Source organism: Protopterus annectens, chromosome 2.part0, assembly GCF_019279795.1.
Source record: "Protopterus annectens isolate FY-2018-M chromosome 2.part0, PAN1.0, whole genome shotgun sequence".
NCBI classification, from domain to species: domain Eukaryota; kingdom Metazoa; phylum Chordata; order Ceratodontiformes; family Protopteridae; genus Protopterus; species Protopterus annectens.
Window position 1 is genome coordinate 109,232,538 of NC_056728.1, and position 26,706 is coordinate 109,259,243.

The following is a 26,706-nucleotide window of genomic DNA, read 5'->3' on the forward strand; positions in this document are numbered from 1 at the left end:
GGTGAAGCATCGTTCAGAAAGACCCGACCATTCTTTCAAGTTCATTATTCTTGATGTTCTTGAATTGAATGATAGGGGTGGCCCATGGACACTTTTATTAGAAAGACAGGAACTCTTATGGCAGATAGGTTTAAATACAACACAATGGCCCAGTTTAAATTAGTTCATTTCTATTTCTTGTCTACTGAAATTGAAGGCACTAGAGAGATAGTGTATGTACATATTTATAAAGATATCTTTCTGTATGCAAAAATATACATACATATATATTTACATTTATTTTAATTGCGTGAGGACATATACACATATATATTTATAGGTTTTATTTTTAGCATTGTATATATATTTTTTATTTATATTTAGATGTGCATATTATATATTTATACACATTTTATATATATTTTATATATATTAGATGCATGTCGCTTATAAGTGGGTTTATTTGAGGTGATGCCTTTAACCAGATGATCCATTTTTTTTTTTAATGAGAATGGACTCTAAAGTTTGATTGGTTGAGACAGGGGGTGTGTAGGTTTTAGGATTTCTTTTTAATGGTTGCAACAAGTGTTTGTATTTGTCTGATAAAGTTCCTGAATAGAAGGGACGAAAGTGTGCATATTTGTATATTTTATTGCTCAGCTTTTGATTAAAAACAGCTTGTTTACATCCCGGCATAATAAACTTTAATCTGGATAATATCAAGTAGTGTTGCTGAATGCCAGAAGACTAAACAACAAAACCTTGGAACTTATATCCTTCCTAAACCTCAAGAACATCAGTGTTTGGCAATTACAGAAACCTGGCTTCCTTGCTGTAATAGCACTCCCTGCATTTCAGAGTACAATACCTATCGTGCATTCAGATATACCTGCAACTGGGGGTATCTATATTTATTCATAATTCCATTCATTCTTAACCAGATTTCCCACAATACAAAACTTGCATTGGTTAAAGTCCTAGTCACAGTCAATAAAATTAATTACCGTATTAGAAACAATTATAGATCCCGTCTATGACCCCTTTTGAGAATGAAGAATGCAGTAACCAATCACAAAAAATTGGAGTTGGAACACTTTTTTATGGGTGAATTCAATTTTCCACACATAAACTAGCAAACATTTATTACCAACAAGTATGCCCCTTAGATTTCTGGACTTTGTAAATGCCAATGCACTTGTCCAAATTGTCTACCTACTCACCAGACATTTTAACCTTCATGATCTTGTCTTAACAAACATTTCTGCCAATTGCATCAGATTTTTGTTTATCCCCCTCACTACTCAAGTCTAACCATCTTGCTGTGATCTTCTCCATGAAAGCCTGTTTTGTGGTCTCTGATAACTCGTTCACATTCAGGGATCACTCCAAGACCAATCATTTAACATTTATTGATCTTATTGATAATCACGAATGGTATTACTCCACAAGAAATTTTGTAACTTAGTTTGCTGCTTACTGCCTGGAATTTTACTCTGTCTGGGATAGATGCATTGACGTATCCATACAAGTCTGGAATAAGCAAAATGGCAAGTTTAGAATTAAATACATGTGGTGGAAATACTGCATCAACAAACTCTATAATGAAAAGAAAAAGATCATGACCGTCACTAAAAGATGTCAATTCTTCATTATAAAAGGGATTTGAAACAGGTAAGTAAGTCTCCGAAACTTACCATTAGGAAATGTAAGGCCAGCTACGAATTTAAGACTGCAACTAATTCAAAAGATAACTGCAAGACCTTTTTCAGCTATATTAGAAAGACTGGAAGTAACCTACAATTTTGTGCTGAATGTATCTCAAATGGTACTTCCTTCTCTGACCCTAACGACATTCCCGATATTAAATTCTCTTCCAACTTCACTTTACCAGTCCTCCCCTCCCTCAACTCTATTACACCTCAACCGCCTCCTGAGCTCAATTTGGAGCATGTCCATTTGGCAATTTCCAAAATTAAAACACTACTTGCATGAGTCCTGAAAATATCCCTAAGTGCCTGCTAAATGCTGTAAAGTCTCACCTAGCAAAACTCCTTCATAAAATCTTCAGCTTGAGTCTCTCCACTGGAGTCTATATTACTTCAGTGAAAAGTAAATACATCAAATACCTGTTCATTGACCTGTTTTTAGGGAAAGCAAATGATCGTTACATCGAAATTTTTCCCATGGTAAGTAAGCAGTGGGCCAATGTAATGATTGCATCAAAACAGAAAAATTTAAAACCCACCCTGGTGGGAGGCTGCACCCCTCACACCCCCCACAACCCCCCTAACTATATATACCAATTCCAAGATTGCACTACAGTGGGGAAAAGGGTAAATTCCCAAAGACAGCCCACTGGTTACTTACCATGGAAAAAACTTCAATGTAATGATCGTTCACGGAGTTTTGCTTTCACTGAAAATGGATCAGTAAAGAGGTATTCGATGTATTTACATTTTACTGATATAATGTAGACCCTTCCACTGCTTATGTCTCTGTAATTATTTGTAGGAGAAGAGAATTGCAGTCGTGGTTCCATTGCATAAAGATGTTCCCACTACTAACCCTGGGAATTACAAGCCTGTTAGTGTCACTAGTATTATCTGCAAGGCTTTGTAACATACAATAGCAAACATAAATAAACAATGATATACGTGACCTTATATCCCTGGATATTCAATCTGGTTAAGCTTTTTGAAAGGTTATCCATGGATAAGGGGCATACAGTCCACAATACTTATTTATACATTGCCAAGTTCTTTGACACTGTCAATAATCCCAGCATGTGTATAAACTCTTCTAACTCAACATTAACCAATTCATATCCAGTCCTCTGGATTGGTAATTGTTGTCTGGCAGAACCCACACCATTAAGTTCAAGGATATTTGCTCTAGACAGATAAATGTCTCTAGTGGTGTCCCAGAAGGCTCTATCCTGGGTTCCTTCCTCTTATATATATATATATATATATATATATATATATATATATATATATATAGAATGTGTGCCTGAAGGTGATATCAAAGGACTTTGGCTAACCAGCTTTGATGCTGATTGCAAACTGTGGATGGTTATTAAATTCCATTCTGAATCTCATTCAAAGATCATCAATTAAACGAATCAGAATATCAGTCTTTCCGTAATATAACATGATTTAATCCCCTCTAACTCCTTTACTCTTCAGCATAACTTCTTCTAATTTTACTGATACTGTCATAATTACAGTATCTCCTAATAACAGTTGTAAATAAACTACTAGATAAAAGCACATAATCTTGAAAGTAGATGAGAGAGCATTGTATAGCACCAAAGATACTCTGCAAAGGATTTGGATGCTTGAGTTTGAATTTTCTCATCCCTTGCTTTTATAATTCTTTACTATGGAATAAGTAATTGGTTTTCTTATACTGCCTGATGGCTTACCTAGTTAAAAAGAGATGCTGAGCGTCTCTGGGCTTACCATGTCACTATATCGAAAGGAAATGATAAAAGATGCTTATGGTTTAAAGAATTCCAAGGGGTCAAGTTACTCTTTAAGTATATGAAAACAACAATATAGTATAAACTGAATTGCTTAAAGTAACATTTTGATTCAAGAAATAAAAAGGAGGCAGCAGCAGAGGCCAAGATGGATTCACACCATTATTGAAGTAATGAAAATGAATTTACAAGAATGTAAAGAAGAAAGTATAAAATACTGACAATAGCCTACCCATAGCAAGTGCATTAACAGCCTACCGCAGCCCCTTACCCCCCCCAGGCTACTCTGTACCCTAGCCTCTCTTCCCCAAGGCCAACTAGTTTTACTCTGTATCCCACCCCTGTTTTTTCCACTAGGTGACAGCAAACTCCCACTATAGTGAAACGCTTGCATTCATGCTTGGCGCTTCACTTTTACTCCTAAGCTAAACCTTTCAAGCATCTCATTCTTTGGAAAGGTGAAACAACAGCTCTGCCCTTAACCTCTACTTCTTACTAAATCTCTGCAATTTACCTCCCTCTAGCCTACACTCAGTCCCAACTACAGACCCCCACTAACTGATTGTTTCTTGCTACTCTGTGGACCTCTCACACCTACCTGGCTCTTCCCGCTCCATTCGCCCTGTGGGCTCACTGCTAGAAGCTATCAATCTAGCCGAAGACTCAGGATACTTGATCTCTACAGTTTTGCTAGATCTATCTAAAGCATTCAATACTGTTTTCTACAAACACCTTCACTTTCATCTCTCAAATCTTCATCTCTCACCAGACACTTTATCCTGGTTCTCCAGCTACCTATCAGACAGATCTCAGGCAGTCAAATGGAAGAACTCCACCTCTTCCTTCTTACCTACCCCAACTGGCATACCACAGGGATCCATCCTTGGGCCTATGCTTTTTAACATCTTCATCAATAACTTTCACACTGCTATTCCTGACGCCAAAATCATTCAATACACAGATGATTCAACCTTAGTCTGCTCTGCCTCTAACCTCTCTGAATTGCTTACTAAAACCCAAACTGCTTTTTTCAATAACCAAAGAGTGGATGTGCCCAAACCACCTCTCTCTCAATGCTAATAAATCAAAGATTTTACTCCCCCCCCCCACACACACACACAATAAGACTTACTCCTACAGCAAAATTACTTTCAAAGTCCTTAGTCAATCCAACTCACCTATAGAAGTGGTTCCCTCTGCTAAACTGCTCGGCATTACTATTGACGAATACCTCAAGTTTGACATCCACATTCAAAAAATATTAAGAAAATCCACGAAAAATTAGGTATGCTATACAGGAATAATCACTTTCTCTCAAACTCCACCATGCAAACTCTGGCCATTACTTATCTTCTTCCCTCCTTATTATATGGATCCCCTCTCCTAACCAACCTGTCTGCCTCCATCTCTTCTAAACTAGAAAACTGCTATAATAAAATCTCTAAATTTGCCACCAAATCCAGAATTTCCACCCATCACTGCCTTACCCTACAATCTCTGAACTGGCTAGAACTCCCAAACTACCTAAACTACCTCCAACTCACCACTGCACACAGACTTATATTTCACCCTACTAATTGTCCTGCTCTAGCAAATATCCTTCCCCTTACACCCTCAACAGAACTCTCAGATCTGAACAGCAAAACTGAATTGCTATCTACAAGCCTAAACATACTGCTAGCCAACTTCTCCTCTCTTTATCTGTAGGCAAGAAATGGAATTCCCTTCCTTCCACTCTTAGAACTATACCAAACTCAGATAACTTTAAATCCCAGCTTTTCAAACACCTGTCCACTAAATGGAAATGTACCTGCCTTCACCCTACCTAAATCTATCTAACTATTTGCCCCTAGGAGGTTTTCTCACAGGTTCCTAATCTCTCTAAATCTCCTATAGTTACTTCTCCATGAGTGTGTCTAAGCTCTCATCAATTCCAAGAGCTACTTATCACACAGCACAACTGTGTAAATATTGTAAATAGCATCATACTTTAAATGAGTGCATGTAAAATGTTTTCTACCTTTATTTTATTGGCGTGTTTCTCAGAGTGTTTACTTATATGTATCTGTATAACCCTCTGAACAACCATAAGTTATTCTGTTTGACTATGTGTTACTCTGTGCATATGTTGTAAACTGTCCTATACTATGTATCTCTCTGTATGTCCTATACTATGTATCGCTGTATCTCTTATATTTGTACTGTATTATGTTTACTGGAGCTTTTCTCCCCGGGCCTCCACTGAAAACGGGTCCTTTGAGCCCAGTGGAGTTCCCCAGTAATCAAACTGGAAATAAATAAATAAATAAATAAGTAGCTGCTGGCAGACAGGCCTGATGTGCTAATGTCCGTGAAGTCATTGAGTCAGACTCAACTAAATGAGTATATGGCAACAAATGGTTTGGTTCCATGATTTATTCAGAGTGCACTGATAAAGACCAAGATAATCAAGCCCAGTTTTACAGGATACAGATCATTTGGGGTGTCTACTTTTAACTTGGCCTCAATATTGGATAACTAGTTACTTTTTTACAGTACTACTCCAATTCCAATTAGGTAAATTTATATTTCAGAAATCATCACATGCAAAGCAGCAGTTGTTCCGTTCCACTTATAGCTGAATGATATGGAGTCTCAACATTTTTCATTTACAATGTAATCAGTCCAATCCTGACAAGAGATTTCTTGATGAGGATTTACAGAAACCAGGAATTCAATGGCCTACACAGTTCATTCGTTGTCTGTAACACAAAAAGGGGCCTTCATGTTCTTGAGTGGACAGTCCAATACATTATTAAAGCATCACTGTTACTTGGAAAAAGCATGAGAGTTTTAACAAAAACAGAAGCTGAACTCTGTGAGGGTAATTAAATTGTGATACATACAGAGTCATAAATAATTGTCGAGACTAGAAAGTCATCAATATGTAAGTGTGGCAGTTGTTGGAGTCAAACTTAGGTTTACTAGTCTTGCTTATTTGCTGCTAATTAAAGCTGTGTTGGTACAGTATTTTTTTACAGAAAATTAAACATGTTGCCCTAGAAATTATAGTTATTTAAAGGCATATACACAAAACATAATAACATGCTGTAAACTGTTAAAATATTTAAAAAGCTTTTTGAAACATTTATAAGAAAACTGCTGAGTCAATGAAGTATATGATTTTTGCAGTTAGCTATATTCCACTGTATTGACAATCCTCTGAAAATCCAAAGTTGGCAAGTAACTGTGGGTTTTATAAATATTACAAAACAGTTATCTAGTGTAGGTTCTGTTCTTGTAAAGGGTCATCCTATATTCATTTCATTTATCACCTTGGGAAACTTGCTGAAATGAAGGTTCTTTGAGATGTTGATAAAGTTACTGTAAAATGCAGGGCAGAAAAAAAAATCAACATTAGATGTTTGATTCTGCTAAAAAAAAAGGAACGCTCTTAATACTCCTGGATAACAGCTGTAGTTCATAGCCTCTTTAGCTAGCATGATAAAGCAGATAAGCTGCGGAAATGTATTCTAATAATCTAAGAGCAAATATATTTTTAGAACAAGGTTAAAGCAGGGTTATATGAGGAAACAACATTATTATTCAAGGAGGACGTGTAAGTGAATAACATTTTCAGTAAATAGTACACAAAATTCAGTGGATATGTTTCATGAAATTCCATATAAAACAATCATGGTCATGAGCATACACACATACACTACTTCATATGCATCTACTGTTTATGAAATATGAAAAATTTTATATACATTTTATGTATGCTTATTAGTAAACTTGTGATCTGTTGATAATGGTTAGTATGCATTTCAACAGTGTTGTTTCCATGACAACTAAAAGTATTTTATGACACCAAGTAGTTACAAATATGAAAAAAATACATGGAACATTTATGTATTTAGCATTTTATGAGAAGCCTCACTTTTTGTCTTACTTCTCTACTACAAAATCTGGTCTTTAGTTTTATTGAAATGTTTCTGCAAGCCGTTGTCCTGTTGCTATACATTCTTACCTCCACAGAAAGATAGTCAAATCACAACATTTCTTATACCTTGGCTGACAATGAGAAAGACCAGCAGCAGTGGGGGTATATCAGAGGTCTACAGGGTCTCTTCCTACACTAGGTGTTCTGACTTAAGTTCCATTAGTGATATTTGCAGTGCAGCATTAAAGGTGTTGCATTTCTGAGGTGGCATCCTTAGGATGAGGTGACAAACTGAGGTCATTTCAGCCTGAAATAGTGATAATGCTGGATGATATTAAAAATCACATGGTACTTCTCAAACACTGCTGTACTACTGGAGTGCTATCTCTCAGATGAGATGTTTCGACAAGATTCCATCTGTCTGAGATAGTGGTAACTTAGGTGGATGTAAAAGATACCACTGGACTTATCAAAAACAGTTGGGTTTACTTTATTGAAACATCACAATTACATGTTCAAATATTTCCTCACATATTTCATCTCCCCATTAAGCCATTCATTGACAAAGTAAAGACAAACTTATTACATTTTTTTTTAAAAGAGTAGTGGAATTTCTATAGTGTCTTGGACATATTTTCCCTATGTGTATAAATATCAGCTCTGATTTAAAAAGGATCCCTGGGATTCAGCAAGCTCTACACGGCATGCAGAAATAGTGCAGGAGCTGCTGGAGGCAATATGGACGCCAAACGATCCAGGAACAAGCTCCCGGGACATGCACAAGCACTATTGCACTATTCCTGCATGGACACAGCTCCTGTATACAAATTACCCCATTTGCAGGTGAAAACCATGCAAATGAGATGAATTTGCAATCCAGGAAGCTGGCAGCCAGCCATGCAGGGCTAGTGTAATCTGTAGAAATGTACTAGGTTAGTAACCGAGTCCATTTCTGCAAACTACAAAACGGAGCCATGACAGCTCCAAATAAAGTGTGTGTATAACATGTAAAGCATGCCAATGACCAAATATATGGCAATTGGCATGAAAAACAGTTGCAAAACTAAAAACATAGCTTTTTTTTGGCTGATTTTGGACATTTAAGCATAGGGCAGTGGCGCACAAATGAGATCGGCCCGAAAATAAAAAAAAAAAACCTTGAAAAAAGCATTCTAGCCAAAATAACAATTTTGCCATTATACTCAATGGCAGGCAGAAGACAACATGGCCAGTGAATAGTGGTTGCTAAGGGGGAATGCTCAGTGTCAGACTTGTAACTAGGCATTAGCAGCCAATCCTATGCAAATGAGGGGAATGATACTGAATCTCAGATTCCCCCTCATGGCTAGCCTGCACCCAATCATGTACATGCAGGAAGACCATGGTGCAATCCTAAGAGCTAGCTGACATCATAGAGGGGTGTGTCAGGCATACTGTAAGCCCTGCCCTGTGGCATGGGTTTGCCCTTAGTTTAGCAGAGCTAAGCAAGGGGGTGTGTCGGAAACTGCCAAGCACTGTTTACATTGCGGGTGTGCGCGCCGTGCACCATGTTTTAAAGGAAAAAAAAGCTAAACCAGGAAATAGCAGGTCCGAGCACATCTGAGCACTGTGTTTGTGTGGAGTGACCCTGGGATTAAACAGGAAGGCAATGGGAAGGGAATAAAAGTAGTAGGAAGGTGATCAAGGAGAACTAGCATAGCTGGCAGGTGAAATGTATCAGAATCAGCCAATTACACAGGCAGCAGCCCAGCCCACCACAGTACTATAAACTATGCAAACACTTTTCCCTCTGCTTTTTCCTACAAACTTTACACCACCAGTGTACACAAGCGAGGAAATTTTACCAAAGAAAAGCAAAAAATGATAGGGGCTGCATTAGCTCTCATAAATTAACATGTGCAAGAGGCTGAAGGTGGTGAGGATGAGAATGCTGATGACCAACCCACAGTGAGGAGAAGGAGAAGAGTGTACAGACCCAGGGTAACCTACCATGGGCTACATGAGCTGGAGATAATGGAGCGCTATAGGGTGGACAGGGACCTCCTACAGCAAATTGTTGAACTGTGCTGGCCATGCCTCACACACAGAACCAGCAGAGGGGAACTCATCCCAGTGGATACCAAGGTATGTGTAGGCCTAAGAATACTAGCCACAAGTACCTTCCAAAGGCCAACTGGGGATATCATGGGGATCTCACAGGCATCAGCATCCAGGGGACTCCACCAGTTCCTAGATACTATGTCAGCACATGCCGGTGAGCACGTATATTTTCACAAGAGCTGAGAGGCGTTGACCAGCAATATGCGTCTCTTCCACCAAATAGCAGAATACCCTGAGGTAGTGGGTGTTACAGACTTCACACACATACACATCAAATCACCACCCGGCAAATCATAATAGAGGGTGTGTTTGGGATGCTCAAGTCACGGTTCTGGTGCCTGGACATATCCAGTGGAGACTTGCAGTATTCACCAGCTACATGTACCCAAATTGTCATCATATCTGCCATGCTACACAATATGATCCTGAGGAGACAGCTGCAGCAGAAACAGCACAGGGCAGGACCACACAGCCCACCACCATTGCCAAGGCCTGCACAGGCACAGAGTGACTTGGAGGAGGAATAACCTGAGCCTGCCCCAGTAGGCAGAAGGAGGCATGCCCAGTATGTCCAGGCCTTGGCAAAGAGGCAATGCATAGCACATACACTGACACTGTAGGAACCCAGGGAATAACACCTCCCTCTGACTTGCACATACTGTAAAAGGGATGCCAAACATGGCACTACCTGTGCTTAACCATGTGTATAGAGTGTACTATGTGCATCCGACATAGTCAGCCAATCAGCACCATCCTCAATACTGGCACAGCAACAAGTTAAGTCCCTCTCCCTATCAATTGCTGAATGGAGTAGTATGTTTTGTTACTTGTATCTATGGTATGGATGTGAGCATGCAAGGGAATTGGGTGGCTGAATAGGATGCCAGCAGATAGTAGACACCTATAGTGGCAGCATGAAATCTGTAACACATACTGGTGTCACCATAGTAACCAGTACTAGACAAGGTGATAAAACCCACTGCAGGAAATGTGGTGGGCCAAATGTGTGTCATAGGACACACACATGCCAGTCAGGGAGTCTCACATACCCAACAACAGTCTCATCCAGCAGGACAGGCGTAGACAAACACAAAGAAAGGCTGTGCTAAGGCCTCTGATTGATGACTATGGAGAACAGCCCCCCATTCTGACCTACACAGCCAGACTACAACAGGTCAGGCAGTGGGATGTTAGTTCTGAAGGGTAAGAAGTCTGAAACTGAAATGTAGGTCAATCAAACCTAAGAACTGTAGTACACTGATATGCCTCTAGTCTGCATGATAGGTCGTCAATCAAACCTAAGAACTGTAGTACACTGATATGCCTCTAGTCTGCATGATAGGTCAGAATACAGAATGAAATGGAGTACCTGAAATACCAGTACAGTCATAGCAAATGCATACAGTTGTCAGGTGTGCCCCACAATCCTATGTAGAAATGTAGTAACATGTATGTGTAGGTATAATAACAGTGGAGTACAGATTACCTGAGCTGGCCAAAGTAGCAGGATAGATTGTAGCATGTGTACAATATGCAGGGCTGAGTGTGTTAGGTTGGTGTGTGTTGTATATTGTGTGAGAGTGGTCAGCATGTAGGCATGGTGAGGTTTGTCCTGGTGGGCATTGGACAGTACTGCCAATGAAAGGGCCAAGTTCTCACAACTGCAGTGCCAAACACATGCATCCCGGCAAAACACATTCCAGCAGTAAGCCATAATAATTGTTTGGATGCAATATCTGTCACCATCTGAAAGATGGAAATGGCATGAATGTGGGCCCAGACATACAAACAGTACACAGGTGGAAGTACCCCAGACAGACAGTGTAAAATATGTTACTGTCAAATGGACACACTTTTGGAATTGTACATACAGGTTAGCAGCACATTAGTTGGGTTTGTAGTATGGAATACCGATGTTGTCTGGCCAAACACTAACAGACCACAAAGGTCACAGGTATGAAGAATTGAGAAACTGCTGATGTCCCTGCACAAGCCAGCATAAGAGGAATGCCCCATGTATATCTGTGAGTCAGATGCAAGTAGTGTCCATAGCACACATGCAGCCAGCTCACCCCACCATCACCCACAGGTACCTCACAGGTCTTATCCCTGCTGTTGGGAATGAGTACAATATGACCCTCACCTCTGTATGGCAACAGCCACAGAATGCAGCATGCAGAAGAGGTGTTGCATGTGGGTGTGTCCCTAGCTGTAAGCAGAACCCTGCCAGCATCCACACCACTGGATCAATAATGACAGAAAGTATTGACATTAACACCTTGCACACCTGCCCTGTCACCCCAGGGGAATATAGAGGCTTGCAGTCTGGGACTGAAGGAGTGACACAATGCAATGGCCTGCTACAGCTGGCCTGCATCACTATCAAATGCCCTACAGTCCTTTGCCAAAGGCCTGTGTCTCACCTGTACTGCCAATGTATGTTATGTCATGGACACCCAAATACCAACATAACACAGTCCACAGAACCCAAATGCAAGGCCACGTTGACAAATCCCAGTAACATGTCCACCATGTCCTACTGCATGAACTGTGGACCAACACCAAATTACTGCTGGGATGAAGTGATAGCTATAGGGAACTTATCAGATAATGTTTGCATAATGTTTTCAAGAGGATAGAATAATAGAGATGGGGTAGGAGCATGGATGGCATGGACTGTGTGAAGTCTGAAACTGAGCCATGCGCACATCCTATCCTTGCTTGCAAACACAGGACTGGGTGGCTACAAACCTGCTCATAAACCACAATGTGAAGAGGTAATGTCCAGAAATATGACCCCTGCCTCTGGGTAACGTGTGTGAATCTGTACAGCTGTGAGGTATGGCCACAGCAGGATATAGCCGTACTGTCACGTCGATGGATGTACAAGCATGGGATCCTCAGCCACCACTGTACCAAGGTGCTGAACCATTTACACAGACCCTTCAGCAAGTGTCTGCAGCTTCCCCTCCAGAATGGCATGATTGTGCAAGAATATGTAGGCTGCAGACCACAATACTGGACACAGTTGCATTCACCCTGAGTTCCCCAGGAAATTACTGCAAGCAAATATGTATACCTGACAGTAGTTGATGACATAAAACATCACAGTGTAAAACAGTACATATGTCTGAATATCTCTGCTAACACCAAAACCATGTAGCAGAAGCAGCACAGACACAATTACCTACAATAACACACTATCCTTTGCCCATTTTGAGCCCATATTGTCAACTGATCTACAGATATCCCACAAAAACAGGTTGCTAGCTGTAGGTGTACAACACAAAAGCCTGCACTGGAGTACAACCTACCTGGAATGGATTCTCACATTCAATACAGAAGGCTGTACTGGGCATGCAACCACACTTAGAGAAACGAAGCCCATGTCTGACAACAAAATGAAGGCCATGTCTGTCAACAACAGTGGACTATACATATCTGACAGTCACAGATGCTTGTGCACACACTCCACATTGCACACCAGTCATGCTTTGCACACACATTAGATAGGAATACACGCATATATCCAAGGACAACACACTATAATAGGCCAAAATTATACATACATATATGTGTGGAAGAGAGTGACAGGCAGTGACAAAGAGCCTCCTATCATGAGGCCTGTCCCACCCAGCACACAACCAATTGGCTAAAACCACATGATGTGCAAATTATTTATTATTTACTTTATTTATTTATTTTACATTTGTTAACCGGGCTGGTCTAGCTGGATACATATCCGTTTTCAGTAGAGGCCCGAGGAGAAAAGCTCCAATACACAATGGAAGTACATATTTAAATTACAAGATTCAAAGTATTGTTACAAAAAAGAGAATATAGCTTACATATGCAGGAATGAAAATTTACATAGATGTTATATAAGACAAAAGGACAGACAGGAAGTTATACACAAAACATTGATTTCATTAATGATACTGGAAAATAGACTGAAATCAGAGATTTTCCTTATTACTAAAAGGAAGAGATTTTAGAGATCTGCAATTAGGGAAATGGGCTAGGGATATGGGACTAGAAGTTATGAGATATGTAGTTAGTCAGGTTCTCGACATGGGCATGTCCATTGTGTGGAGAGATATTCTTTAAGGTTAGATTTGAACTGATTGAGCGAAGTAGTAAGTCTAAGGTTGTTTGGCAGGGAGTTCCACTGCTTGCCAATGGAATTGGCGTAAAGGGCATCCCCACCTGAGTTTTTTGCTTTAATGGTTAGGATCTGGATGCTGTTTGATGATCGGAGACTGTTGAGGTTAGTATATGGAGTCAGAATTTTGCACAGTGAGGGAGTTCTATCAGGATGGTTGATTATTTTATAAGCTTCTCAGAGTTGGCTAAGTTTGAGGAGATTTGGCAGTTCCAACCAGCCAAGTTTTCGCAGATTAAGGCAATGATGGGTTCGATAAGGAACCTGTAATAAATCTGGCATGTGGTTGTAGGCAAGAGAGAGCATGTTAAGTTCACGTTTATTGAGAAAAGAGAGGATCGGGGGAAGCATAGAGGAGGGAAGAGAGGAGATGGGTGCGAGCAATAGTTAATTTGGTAGTGGGAGTTAGGAAGTTTTTAATTCTGTACATAGATCCTAGTTTTTTGTTAACAGACTTTACTGTTTGGGTAATGTGTATGTCGAATTTGAGCTTATGATCAATAGTGACACCTAGCAGTTTGGTACTGGTGACAGGGGTTATGAGGGTCCCATTATTGGATTTAATATGAAAGGTTATGTTGTTAGTGTTTGGGAGTTCTTTGCCTAGAGGTGAGAAGATGTTGGGGAAGAAAAGTAATAGTTTGGTTTTAGCTGGGTTAAGTAGGAGTTTTAAGTCAGTGAACCATTTTCAACTAGTGAAAACAATGTTTTGTGGTCATTTGGAGATTCGAGAGGGAGACGTCGGAGCAGATTAAGGTGGAGTCGTCGGCATATTGTATGCAGGTGGATTTAGGGATGCTGATTGAAGGTCATTTATGAAGATGGAAAACAGAAGTGGGCCCAGTATCGAGCCCTGAGGAACACCTATGGTATTAGGGAGCAGTCCTGATATTCTGTTTTGCCACAGGACAGCTTGTTGCCTACCAGTGAGGTAGGCATTGAACCAGTTTAGTGCTGGAGTGTCCAGATGTAGGGTTTCAATGATGTTGAGAAGGAATTGATGATTGACCATATCGAATGCTTTTGATAGGTCCAGAAAGAGGGCAGAGGATATGAGTTTGTTATTACGATTGTTGTTGATTGAGTCAACAAAGGAAAGGAAGGCAGTAGTTGTACTATGGTGTAAAACCATGCTGGGCATTGGACAAGAGATTATTAGAGGTCAGATAGTGAAGAAGTTGTTTGTGGATGCATCTTTCCATGATTTTCGCTATCGGGACAGAATGGCTATTGGTCTATAATTTGACGTTTCCAGGAGGTACCTCCTTTGTGAAGTGGAATGATATAGGAAGTCTTCCAAATGGAGGGAATGTTCATCTCAGTTATAGTTCTATTTATTAGGATTGATATGGGGTAGGCTATTTCATCAGACACAATTTGTAAGAATTCAGGAAGGTGGTCAGCCTAGGGTGGTTGGTTTGAGTTTTTTAGGAGGAGCGACATAGGAGGAAGAGACTGGCTTTAAATTGAAGGGGTAGGGGTGTCAAGATGCAGTTTAGCAGCAGGTGGGGAAGTGGAGGTAAGGTGACTGGCTAGGGTTTGGATAGTCTCAGTGAAGAAGGAGTTAAAGGTGTTGGCTACTTCTTCTTGGCCTCTCTAACAGTTTCTCAGGGGTTGGGGTGGAAGTTTTGCCTGGGTGCAGAAGGTTGTTAAAACCTGCCCAGAATTTCTTTGGGTTGTTCTGGTGTTTTTGCTGGAGGCTGCAGAAATATTGTTTTTTGTCTTGGGTAATGGCAGTTTTAGTGGCGTTTCTTAGTTGTTGAAATTTATAACGGTCTTGGGGGTTTTTGTGGCTCTCCATTTGTCCCAGGCTTGGTCACGAAGTTTGATTTTGGATTTAGTATCACTAGTGAGCCAAGGTGCTATGCGAGTTTTGGTTCTAATTTGTCTATGTGGAGCATGTGAGTCAAGTATCTTAAGGAACGTGTCATTGAAGTGGGACACACTCTCTTCTAGTGAAAGAGTCTTTAATATGGTCCAGTTGCAGGATTTCAGGTCGGCAAGAAATAATTGAGGGACAATTTTTTTGTTTCTGATTAGTCTATATAGGGGGGTGTTAGAAGTTGGGCATTTATGTTTAATGATATAAGTTATTAGGTGATCGTTGAGGTCACAGGGAAGGGTACCAGTGGTGTAGTTATTAGAGTCTCTATTAGTAAGGATCCAGTCAATAATACTTTCTTTTTGAAGTGAGTTGCCTATTCTGGTTGGGGATAGGATATTTTAGGTTAATAGGTTGTGGAGTTATATGGGTAGAAAAGAGAGACCAGTCAATGTTGACGTCTCCAAGAACTATGGTTTCTTGTGGGTAGTTGATGGCTAGCCAGCTCAGGGATTGTTCCAGGTTTTCTGTGTTCTTCCCTGGTGGGATATAGGTTACAATAAGGTTGATGCGTTTTTGAGTGTTTAGGCAGATCTGTAGGGCTATAATTTCTAGGTTTGAGATCATAGGAGGTTGTACTTGGTTCTTAAGGATGTTCAGTTTATTTTTAAACATAATAGCTATTCCTCCACCTTTTTTCTTTGCACGATCAGCCCTGAGAATATTGTACCCGGGTGGGAGGATCTCTTCATTCTTAGTAGTGGGTTTTAGCCATGTTTCGGTTAGACACATGATGTCAGGGGAATGAGTAGCTATGATGGCGTGAATGTTGTGAATTTTGTTGTTAATGCTTCTTAGGTTCAGGTGTAGTATCAGAAGGGAGTCAGTAGATTTTCGGGTTAAATTATGGGGATTAGAAATTGGCATAGTGGTGGGACCTGGGTTTGGGTGAATATCTCACGATGTTAATACAATTTTTCAAGTAAACTAAAAATCTTTGTAATTTAAATAGGATTTTGAGATTAGTTTTGTTATGTGGAATTTTAGGGTGTTGAAGTGTGGGGTGGACTATTTTGGGGGATACATTTTTGTCCTGGTAGATTGAGGGTGGAATATAACTGACATGGAGATTGAATTGGGAGTTGGTGTGGCACTTATGGAAAGGAATGCCTATAAGAGTTTGGTTTTCATATATTGTTAGGATATAGGTGGTGATGAGAAGTATAACTATGATGGGGTAATAGTATAAGTGAAATTTGCCATACTGAAGAAGGAAAAGGGTATCGAGTGGGGAAGAGACTTTGTGTGGGATTTGTTAGAGGGTGTGGGCCTTGGGGTGGGAGGAGTTATGGAGTTTGACAAGGAGCCTTGGATTTGTTAAGTGGGAAAGTGGGAGGGACTATTTGTAGCTATAAAAGTAGGGATACTGGGGGCGGGTGGGATAAGGGGGCAGGGAGAGGAGCGGAGCCCGAGGGAGAAGCGGAGCGGGGCCTACACCGCCAGGAGATTTTGCAGGGTCTTAAAGGTAACAATTGCCACTAGTATAACTCAACACAGTGGAGTTACTAGTGCTGATATTTATAATGATACAATTTTTCCAGGCTTTGTATTATTAAAGTCTTCAAGTTAGAGTGTCAGGTTCTTAACAAGGACAGTATAGTTCTCTCTGAATAGGGTAATAATGCTTTGTGTTTACCCTGAGTTTTAAGAAGAGTTGAGGCTGCAGGTTTAGTTTTCGTTTGTGGTCCTGATGGGCACGATGTCAGGTCTTGGGAACCACAGGAAGCTAGGCAAGGGAGGGCTACCTATGATACAAGTGAGGGAGAGATATGAGTATTAGAGTTAATAAGGTTGAAATTAGTACTAGCAGGCTAAGACAGCTATCCTGTTTAGCCACAAACACACTCAAATGCCTTCATATTCCATAAAGTATGCATTTAAAGAGAAACATTCAAATACTATGAAATGGCATCTAATGACTTCAGCTTAGTTAAATACACAGGAGATACTGTGTAAATAGTTTAAAATGAGATTAGATCTGAGTCGCTATGTGTTTAGATAAGAAAGACGCTAAGCGTGCGTCTGCAACAACAAGTAGCCATCAGGAATGCATTAAAACACTTTTAAATACTATGGAATAGGTTCTGATACCTTCATATAGATTAAATACACAGTCAGTTGCTAAATTTTAACTTTAAATGACTTCAGCTCTAGGTCGCTAATGCATTATGATTAAAAGATGCCTAGAGTTAGTCAGCAACATGTGCAAGCCTTTGCATAATCTTTAAAACACATTCTTATACATAAAATAGCATTCAGTTACTTTAAATGACTGCAGAATTAGGTTGCTTTTGAGTTTTGATATAAAGACACTAAATGTAAGTCAGTAACATGTGCGAGCATTTGCATAAGCAGTAAAACACATTCAGGTACTTTACACCGCCCGGAGATTTTGCAGGGTCTTAAAGGTAACAATTGCCACTAGTGCTGATATTTATAATGATACAATTTTTCCAGGCTTTGTATTATTAAAGTCTTCAAGTTAGAGTGTCAGGTTCTTAACAAGGACAGTATAGTTCTCTCTGAATAGGGTAATAATGCTTTGTGTTTACCCTGAGTTTTAAGAAGAGTTGAGGCTGCAGGTTTAGTTTTCGTTTGTGGTCCTGATGGGCGCGATGTCAGGTCTTGGGAACCACAGGAAGCTAGGCAAGGGAGGGGGCTACCCTGAGTTTTAAGAAGAGTTGAGGCTGCAGGTTTAGTTTTCATTAGTGGTCCTGATGGGCGCGATGTCAGGTCTTGGGAACCACAGGAAGCTAGGCAAGGGAGGGGGCTACCCTGAGTTTTAAGAAGAGTTGAGGCTGCAGGTTTAGTTTTCGTTTGTGGTCCTGATGGGCGCGATGTCAGGTCTTGGGAACCACAGGAAGCTAGGCAAGGGAGGGGGCTACCCTGAGTTTTAAGAAGAGTTGAGGCTGCAGGTTTAGTTTTCGTTTGTGGTCCTGATGGGCGCGATGTCAGATCTTGGGAACCACAGGAAGCTAGGCAAGGGAGGGGGCTACCTGTAAGCCTGGAGAGGCGACCGGGCAGGAAAAGAGACAGAACAAAATGCAGCAAATATCAATCACTGTAGACATTTGCCTCTGGTATCCCTCAGCAGTATAGTGTTTGTTGTGCTTGTGAGAACTGTGTAACATGACTGTACAAGTCAATACTCATCTAGCAGTTGTATACATGTACCTGTGAAATATAAACCTGTGTGTGCCTGAGTGTTGTGTGTCTGCTTCCAGATGAATGGTTTATGGCCCATGCACACACACTGCACTCCCTGTTGCCCTACAATGGCAAGCCTGCTAATGTCACTCACCTTGAAATATACCTTTGGGGAAGGAATAGCCCTATAAGCTCTGTGACGTGTGCTATAACTGCGTAATGCTATAGTGAAATGTACTAGTTAGGTAGGGGTTCTATTCCCAGACATGACAACTGTTGAGCATTGTGTGTGTGTGTTTGCTTGTGTAGGGATCAATGCGTTTGAGGCCATTCACACTCACTACAATATCCATTGCCCTACTTTGGTAGGGCTGCTGATGTCATTCACTTTGAAATACAACTTTAGGGAAGGAGTAACCCAGTAACCTCCGTGGTGCATGCTATAACTGTGTAATGCTGTAGTGTGATGTACTAGTTAGGTAGGAGTTTTATTTCCAGATATGGCAACTGTAGAACTTTGTGTGTGTGTGTGTGAGCGTCTGTGTTTGTCTGTACAGGGATCAATGCTTTTGAGGTCATTCACACTCACTACAATTTCCATTGCCCTACATTGGCAGGGCTGTTGATGTCATTCACTTTTAAATACACCTTTGGGGAAGAAGTAGCCCAGTAAGCTCCATGGTGCATCCTATAACTACATAATGCTGTAGGGTGATGTGCTAGCTAGATAGGAGTTCTATTCCCAGACATGGAAACTGCAGAACTTTGTGTGTTTGTCTGTGTAGGGATCCATGCTTTTGAGGCCATTCACACTCACTACAATTTCCATTACACTACTTGGGCAGGGCTGCTAATGGCATTCACTTTGAAATACACCTTTGGGGAAGAAGTAGCCTAGTGAGCTCCTTAGTGCATGCTATAACTGCATAATGCTGTAGTGTGCTGTACAATTTAGGCTGGAGTTCGGATCCCAGATATGGCAACTGTGAAACTCTGTGTGTGCTTGATTGTGTGTATGTAGGGATCGATGATTTCGTGACCATTTACAGTCACCAGGCACTCCTAAAAATGGAGAACATCAATATCTGTGCACTAACAGAGACCTGATCCAAGGCTCCAGAGAACACCCCTGCAATACCAGGTACAGCTCTCACCACACCTGTCGGCCACCAAACTGGGACCAAAACACTAAAGGTGGAGGAGTGTCCATATTCACCAAGGATATTCAAACCACCAGGCTACTTGCTCAACAGAATGCATCTGAAATACCCCTGGTACAACTAACACTAGGTAAGACTGCAATCCAGATTGTATGGCTTGTTACAGATCCACCACCATGCCCATAAATCCCCACTACACCTTTTTAAACATACTGGGAAAATATTATGATACCACCAAACATCCTGGGTGACTTACACTACCCTGCCATTAACTGGGAAAACTACTTGTGTACCAACATGTGTGCCCAATGGTTCTTGGAAGTCATAATTCCCAATGTCCTGGATTAAGTAACCCATAGTCCCACCAGGGGCTCAAATATCCTAGACCTGGTCATTACCAACAGAGGAAATCAATGCTCCACACCTGTGGTCACCCTATCAGTGATCAGGTCTGCCCATAAGCTAATCACCCTTAACATCCACATCCCTCCCCCAAACCCCAGTAAGGAAACCTCCGTAACACACATCTCCAAAGCCAACGCCATGCTACACATGTCAGACATGACTAACATCATGACACCCATGCAGATGGGAACTGAAAGGACGACTGCTGAATCCTACACTAAGGCGCTGTACAAGCACATCCACTCATGCATGAATTGTGCCATCCAATATAGAACCAAGATGCTCCCCACCAAGAAAAGGAAGCCAATGTGGTGGCCTCCTTCCTTAAACATACTGTAAAACAAAAGGAAGAAACTATTGCAGAAATGAGGGAATTTCCAGGATGCAAAATACTCCCTTACCAGCCTCAGTAAGAAGCTGAGATCCCTCATAACATCCTCCAAAGCTAGTTATGAACATAATATAGCCAAAGATGCCAAAGACAACTGCAAGCCTTTCCATAACTATGTCAGGAATTGAAATGGCAATGCTCAGATCTGCTATGAGCTATAACAGGATGGTATTAAATATACTGCTCCCAAGGATAATGCCAATACCCTGGCAGATTGATTCAATGCCAACTGAACCCCCCTCCCACCCCCTACAACACTGAAAGATTGCCAGATTCCTGTAATAATGGCCACACAGGTAAAATTCACACTCTCCAGAGCTAAGAAAACAGCATCCATGGGACCAGACAACATCCGGGCTGTGTACTACATGAACTACAAAATGAACTGGCACCTCACCTACGTGCCATGTCTAATCATAGCCACACCTCAGGCTTTGTGCCCACTGTGTGGCGCACAGCTACAGTTATCCCAGTCCACAAGGGGGGATCCACCTTGGATCCTGGGAACTACAGCCTCAGCAGTATGACATGCCTGATCTGCAAGGCCATGGAATGTATTATCATGGAACTTATAAACAAAGACATTGGCAACCTGCAAACACTGGACCCTACCCAGTTTGGGTTTGTGAAGGGCCGATTATGTCTCCTGAACCTGATTGACAACTTTGAATCAGTCTGCAAAGCTGCAGACAAGGGTAAGACAGTTCACACAGCCTATCTGGACCTCACCAAGGCCTTTGACACAATCCCTCAGTCTGGAATCATAGATAAACATACCAAGCTGGCCATTAATCCCTACGTCACTTGATGAGCTGCTAACTTTTGCACTGACAGAACCCAAACTGTAAAAGTAGGTGACACCAAATTGAGCACAGAACAAGTGACAGTTGGAGTACTTCAGGGTTCAGTCCTGGGACCGCTCTTGTTTGGCATCTACTGCTCTAAAGTACAGGCCAACACTAAGGTACTCTGTCTAACAAAAGTTGCAGATGACTGCACACTGGGAGGCAATATTGAATCCCCACATGATGTGGATATTCTACAGAAGGGCCTTACAGAAATAAATGCTTGGTGCCTGAGCCATGGCCTCAAGCTCAGTGCCAAGAAATGTATAGTTATCCCCTCTGGGAAGGGACATGTACCTGTGAAGTACCACACAGGTGGCAGTACACTAAACACCTAAAGTGTGATAAGAGACTTAGGGACACAGGTGGACAGTGGTCCCACCTTTGATAACCACATTGCCACAACAGTCAGGAAATCCACCTATGTAGCACACCTCATCACTAAGGGCTTTACATCCAGGAAAAAGGAGGCCATTGTCCCAATGCAGTAATCTCTCAATAGGCTCAGTACAAACTATAACAGCCCATTTGGTATGTACCTCACAAGACATCTGCAACAACTAGAAAGGCTGCAGACATACCTCACTAAAAGAATCACAGGCCTAAACCAGATGGCCTATGCTGACCATCTGAAAATCATCCAGCTATACTGTCACATATCATGTATTCAGAGGGGATCTCTGCTTAACATACAATGCCATGTCAAACCTAGGGCTGTTGGACATGCTACACTTGAAATCCAAATCCCTCACAGCCACACGATCCAGGGATCCAAACCTTGCCATCACAATGAACAATACATGCTGGAGGGATGTGTCCTGACCCAGAGACTCCCCAGACTCTGGAATAGACTGCCAATGCATGTCAAGCAGAGTGCCTCTTTGGCCCTCTTCAAAAGAAACCTTGACAATTGGATGGGAGATAGGAAATTGACCCCCAGGGGGTCACGTCAGTCACCCTGGTAGACAGAGGTCCAGGGAAATAAATATTGTGGAAATACATAGCCAGGAAATTGTCATGGCTAGGCATGTATAGGCCATACGGCCAATAGCCTAGTACCAACCTATGAACCTGTGACCTGCACTTTCCATTGCCCAACCTTGGCAAGTCTGCTGATGTTATTCACTTTGAAATACACCTTTGGGGGAGGAGTAACTCAGTAAGCTCCATGGTGTGCGCTATAACTGCATAATGCTGTAATGTGATGTACTAGTTAGGTAGGAGTTCTAATCCCAGATATGGCAACTGTAAAACTTTGTGTGTGTTTGTCTGTGTAGGGATCAATGATTTTGAGACCATTCACAGTCAAGACAACATCCATTGCCCTACTTTGCCAAGCCTGCTGATGTCATTTACTTTGAAATACACCTTTGGGGACAGACTAGCCCAGTAATCTCAGTGGCACATGCTATAACTGCATAATGCTGTAGTATGATGTACTAGTTAGGTAGGAGTTCTAATCCCAGACATGGCAACTGTAAAGCTTTGTGTGTTTGTTTGGCTGTGGAGGGATCAATGCTTTTGAGGTCATTTGCAGTCATTACAACTTCCATTGCCCTACTTTGGCAAGCCTGCTGATGTCATTCACTTTGAAATACACCTTTGGGGAAAAAGTAGCCCAGTAAGCTCCATGGTGCATGCGTAATGCTGTAGTGTGATGTACCTAGTTATGTAGGAGTTCTAATCCAAGACATGGCAACTGTGAGACTTTGTGTGTGTGAGTGTTTGTGTGTGCATGTATGTGTGCGTGTGCATATGTGTGTGTGTGTGTGTGTGTGTGTGTGCGTGCATGTGTGCGTGCATGTGTGCGTGCATGTGTGTGTGCATGTGTGCATGTGTGCATGTGTGCGTGTGTGTGTGTGTGTGTGTGTGTGTGTGTGTGTGTGTGTGTGTGTGTGTGTGATTAGTATCCTGTGGGAAGGTAGCTGGGAGTGTATAATAAAAGGGCTCATTGTAGAGCGGGTTTTGCAAATTTCTTATATGGTGGGCCTATTGTATGTCACAATGTCCACCTTACAAGGATAACAGATGTCAAACAGCAGAGAGGCTGGGGTAGACAATCCATACCCCTACATGTGACATCATGGCTTGGGGAACAATATAGGCAACCCTTGTATTACCCAGAGAACACTCTCCACCCATGTCTCATACACAAACACACTTGGCTAGGCAACAACCACTATGTTGGTAGTTCCTTGCATATTGCCCACAGATAGTAACCATGGTGTGATTGCAGTGGACTGCAGAGGACATGGCACCATGTACCATCCCTACAATAGGCAAATCATTGCATACAGTGCTCCTTCACTATGTTTCCCACTGGACACCTGCAAAAACTGTAGAGTTAGCAAATGTAACCCACAAAGGACATAATATGCCTTATACACATGCCCTGTATGAACAGATGCCACTGACACCAGTGAATACCTGTATCATGCTGTCAATGTAGGTTCAGGGTCAACCAGGTCTTCACTGCCAGTTCTCACCATATGAGGCAGGAATGGCACATCTGATAATAACAATCTGTCTACACAACATGCCCCAGACACACCAGGTACACTTCCACATGTCACAGAACATGCATATGGGATGTGTGCACATCCCAGACACTGTCCATGTTATGGAATATAGAACACATACATGGCAAACATTGCACAGCACTGGCCACCCACAATAGTAACCCAGATGAGTGGATGGTGAATACAGTACCCACCTGTGTGGACCAATCCAGGCACTACACCCCTAAGCCACACTACAGACCATTGTCATGTGGCTTGATGCCAAGGTATACTCTTTACCTAGCCTTGTACAGCCTTCTGGCACAGTCAACCACTACACACCTGTGAAGCAATGCACCCATGCATGTCATTACTGGCAAACCTGTGTCTGTATGTGTGTGGAGTATAATGATTTGGATGCCATTTACATTCACTACACCTCCCATTGGCCTACTGAAGCATGCCTTCTGATATCAGACACCTTGACATACCCTTTGTCCATATATCAGCCTGATAACCTCTGTAGTGCATGTGATACCTGCGTATTACTGTAGTGTGGCAAACTAGTTAGTTAGTTAGTCTAATCCTGACCCTGCCAACTGTGATAATGTGTGTGAGTCCCTGAGAGAGTGTGGCCATGTCGTTCTTGACACCTGTTCTTGTGGACAGGCACATGTACTACACCTACATTATCCCTCCTTTAAAATTATTGCTGATGTCACTCACCATCAAATATACATTTTTACAACTCCCCAACATGTAAGCTCTGTGACACATGCGATAACTGCATACACATGTAATAGCAATACATAGGCAGGGGTTTGAAACCCCATACTGGTAAGTGTGTGACACAAACATGCTTAGCTTTTACTCTCCTACCCCCCCCCCCATTTTACTTTGTCTCGGTCTGTCTCTCTCACTCCCTCTCTGGTGGATGTGGAGAAGTACGTCTGCTTTGCTTAGGCAGCACCTTGTGTTTTGGAAGTGATGCTCATGATCAGCTGATGGCCTGTGCATGAATTGCAGTCCCCCACTAGATGATTGCATGTGGAACAGCTGTGGTAACATTCCCATAGCCAATTGCATGGAAACACACTCCTATAACTAGGAACATCATGTGGGTGTTGGTCCTTTTCATTCACTGTGAGCAGGACTTCATGTCAGTGTTTGGCAAACAGCATAACAGATGGTAGTGGTATATACCTCTAACAATATACATTGTGGAAACAGGGCAACAAACAGGAGGGGGATGTTCCAGACATGACTACAGAATGTAAGTTTTGCTCTTCTGCATTTGGAGTAATGTTGGTGTAACAGGGTATGAAAAATTAATGAAAGAGGCGAAATGACACTATAAGAGCCGACAACTATAAAATAAACCCAAAAATATTTATTAAAGTTAGCGCTTTCGGCAAAGAAAATACTTCGCCTTCATCAGACAAACAGAGAAAATTAGTCACAGATACATATTTAAGTAATTAGTGGTAATGAATCCACCAATTAGAATAAACTACATTTTACCTTGGCAACCTCATAGAGACACTTCACGGAAGCAAAACAAAAACTAAATATCTAATTAAACGTGTTAAAAATGTAAAATAACGATACGTCAAGTCATTTAAAATATTTAGAAAATACGTTACTACAAAACTTATTAGATAAAAATTAGAGTTACAAATACCAAATGAAAAATGAAATATAAAAAATAGAAAAATAAACATTAGAAAAATAAACATGTTCGGGTTCTCAAACTAGCAAGGAAAACATTGAAACTTCATCATTCCTAATACGGAAAATAGAAAGCTTCCACTGTCATGCTAGTGATATGCATGGGCACAAAAAAAAATAAATCCTTTTCATCTTCTTAAGGAGAGCCACCTCAGGACACACTTGATAGATAAACTATCATTAATACCTGGAAAAGTGTGTGCCCTAGTTCTGATCTGCCACATAAGTTCATCTATTTCTAACAATAACTGCCAAGCTCCACCTCGGATGTCAACTTCCCTATGTTGTAATATTACAAATCTAAACCCATGGCCATCATGCTCAAAACAATGTTTGGCCAAAGCATTATTCAAATCTTTCTTCATAATGGCATAATAATGCTCATAAATTCTTTGTCTTATTCTACGCTCAGTTTTCCCAATGTAAAAAGTGTTGCAAAGATTACACAGTGCAACATATGTAACGCTTTTAGTCTCACAATTGTAGTTACTATTAACTTTGTACACTTTGTTGTTAATAGAGACTTGATTACCAACCCTAATATATTTACATTGGGCACAAGAGCAGCATTTAAACATGCCATGAATCTTGTTAGAGCTTGGCTTCTTTTTCTTCTCTAAAAGGCACTTTAAATTTTGGCCTCTCCTATAGATAATTTTTGGGACTACTCCTAATACCTTTGACAGAATTTTATCATTCCTGATAGTGTCCCAATTCTTGTTCAGAACCTCCTTAACAAGCTGGTAGTCAAAGGAGTATGTGCACAGGAAACTAGTATGATACCCTACACTACTGACATTTTTATTACGACCTTGGTCGCCACAACTTGAAGAGTGGTCATCTAAGACTTCGTTTTCAATATGGGTTTGACTGCTTAACAAGGGTATGAAGTGACCTCCCCTACATTTAGAAGTAACCTCATTAATAATGCTATTGACTAAACTATTGGGATACCCTCTGTGAATAAACATGCTTCGTAAAAGGCTGCATTCCAAGTCAAATTCAC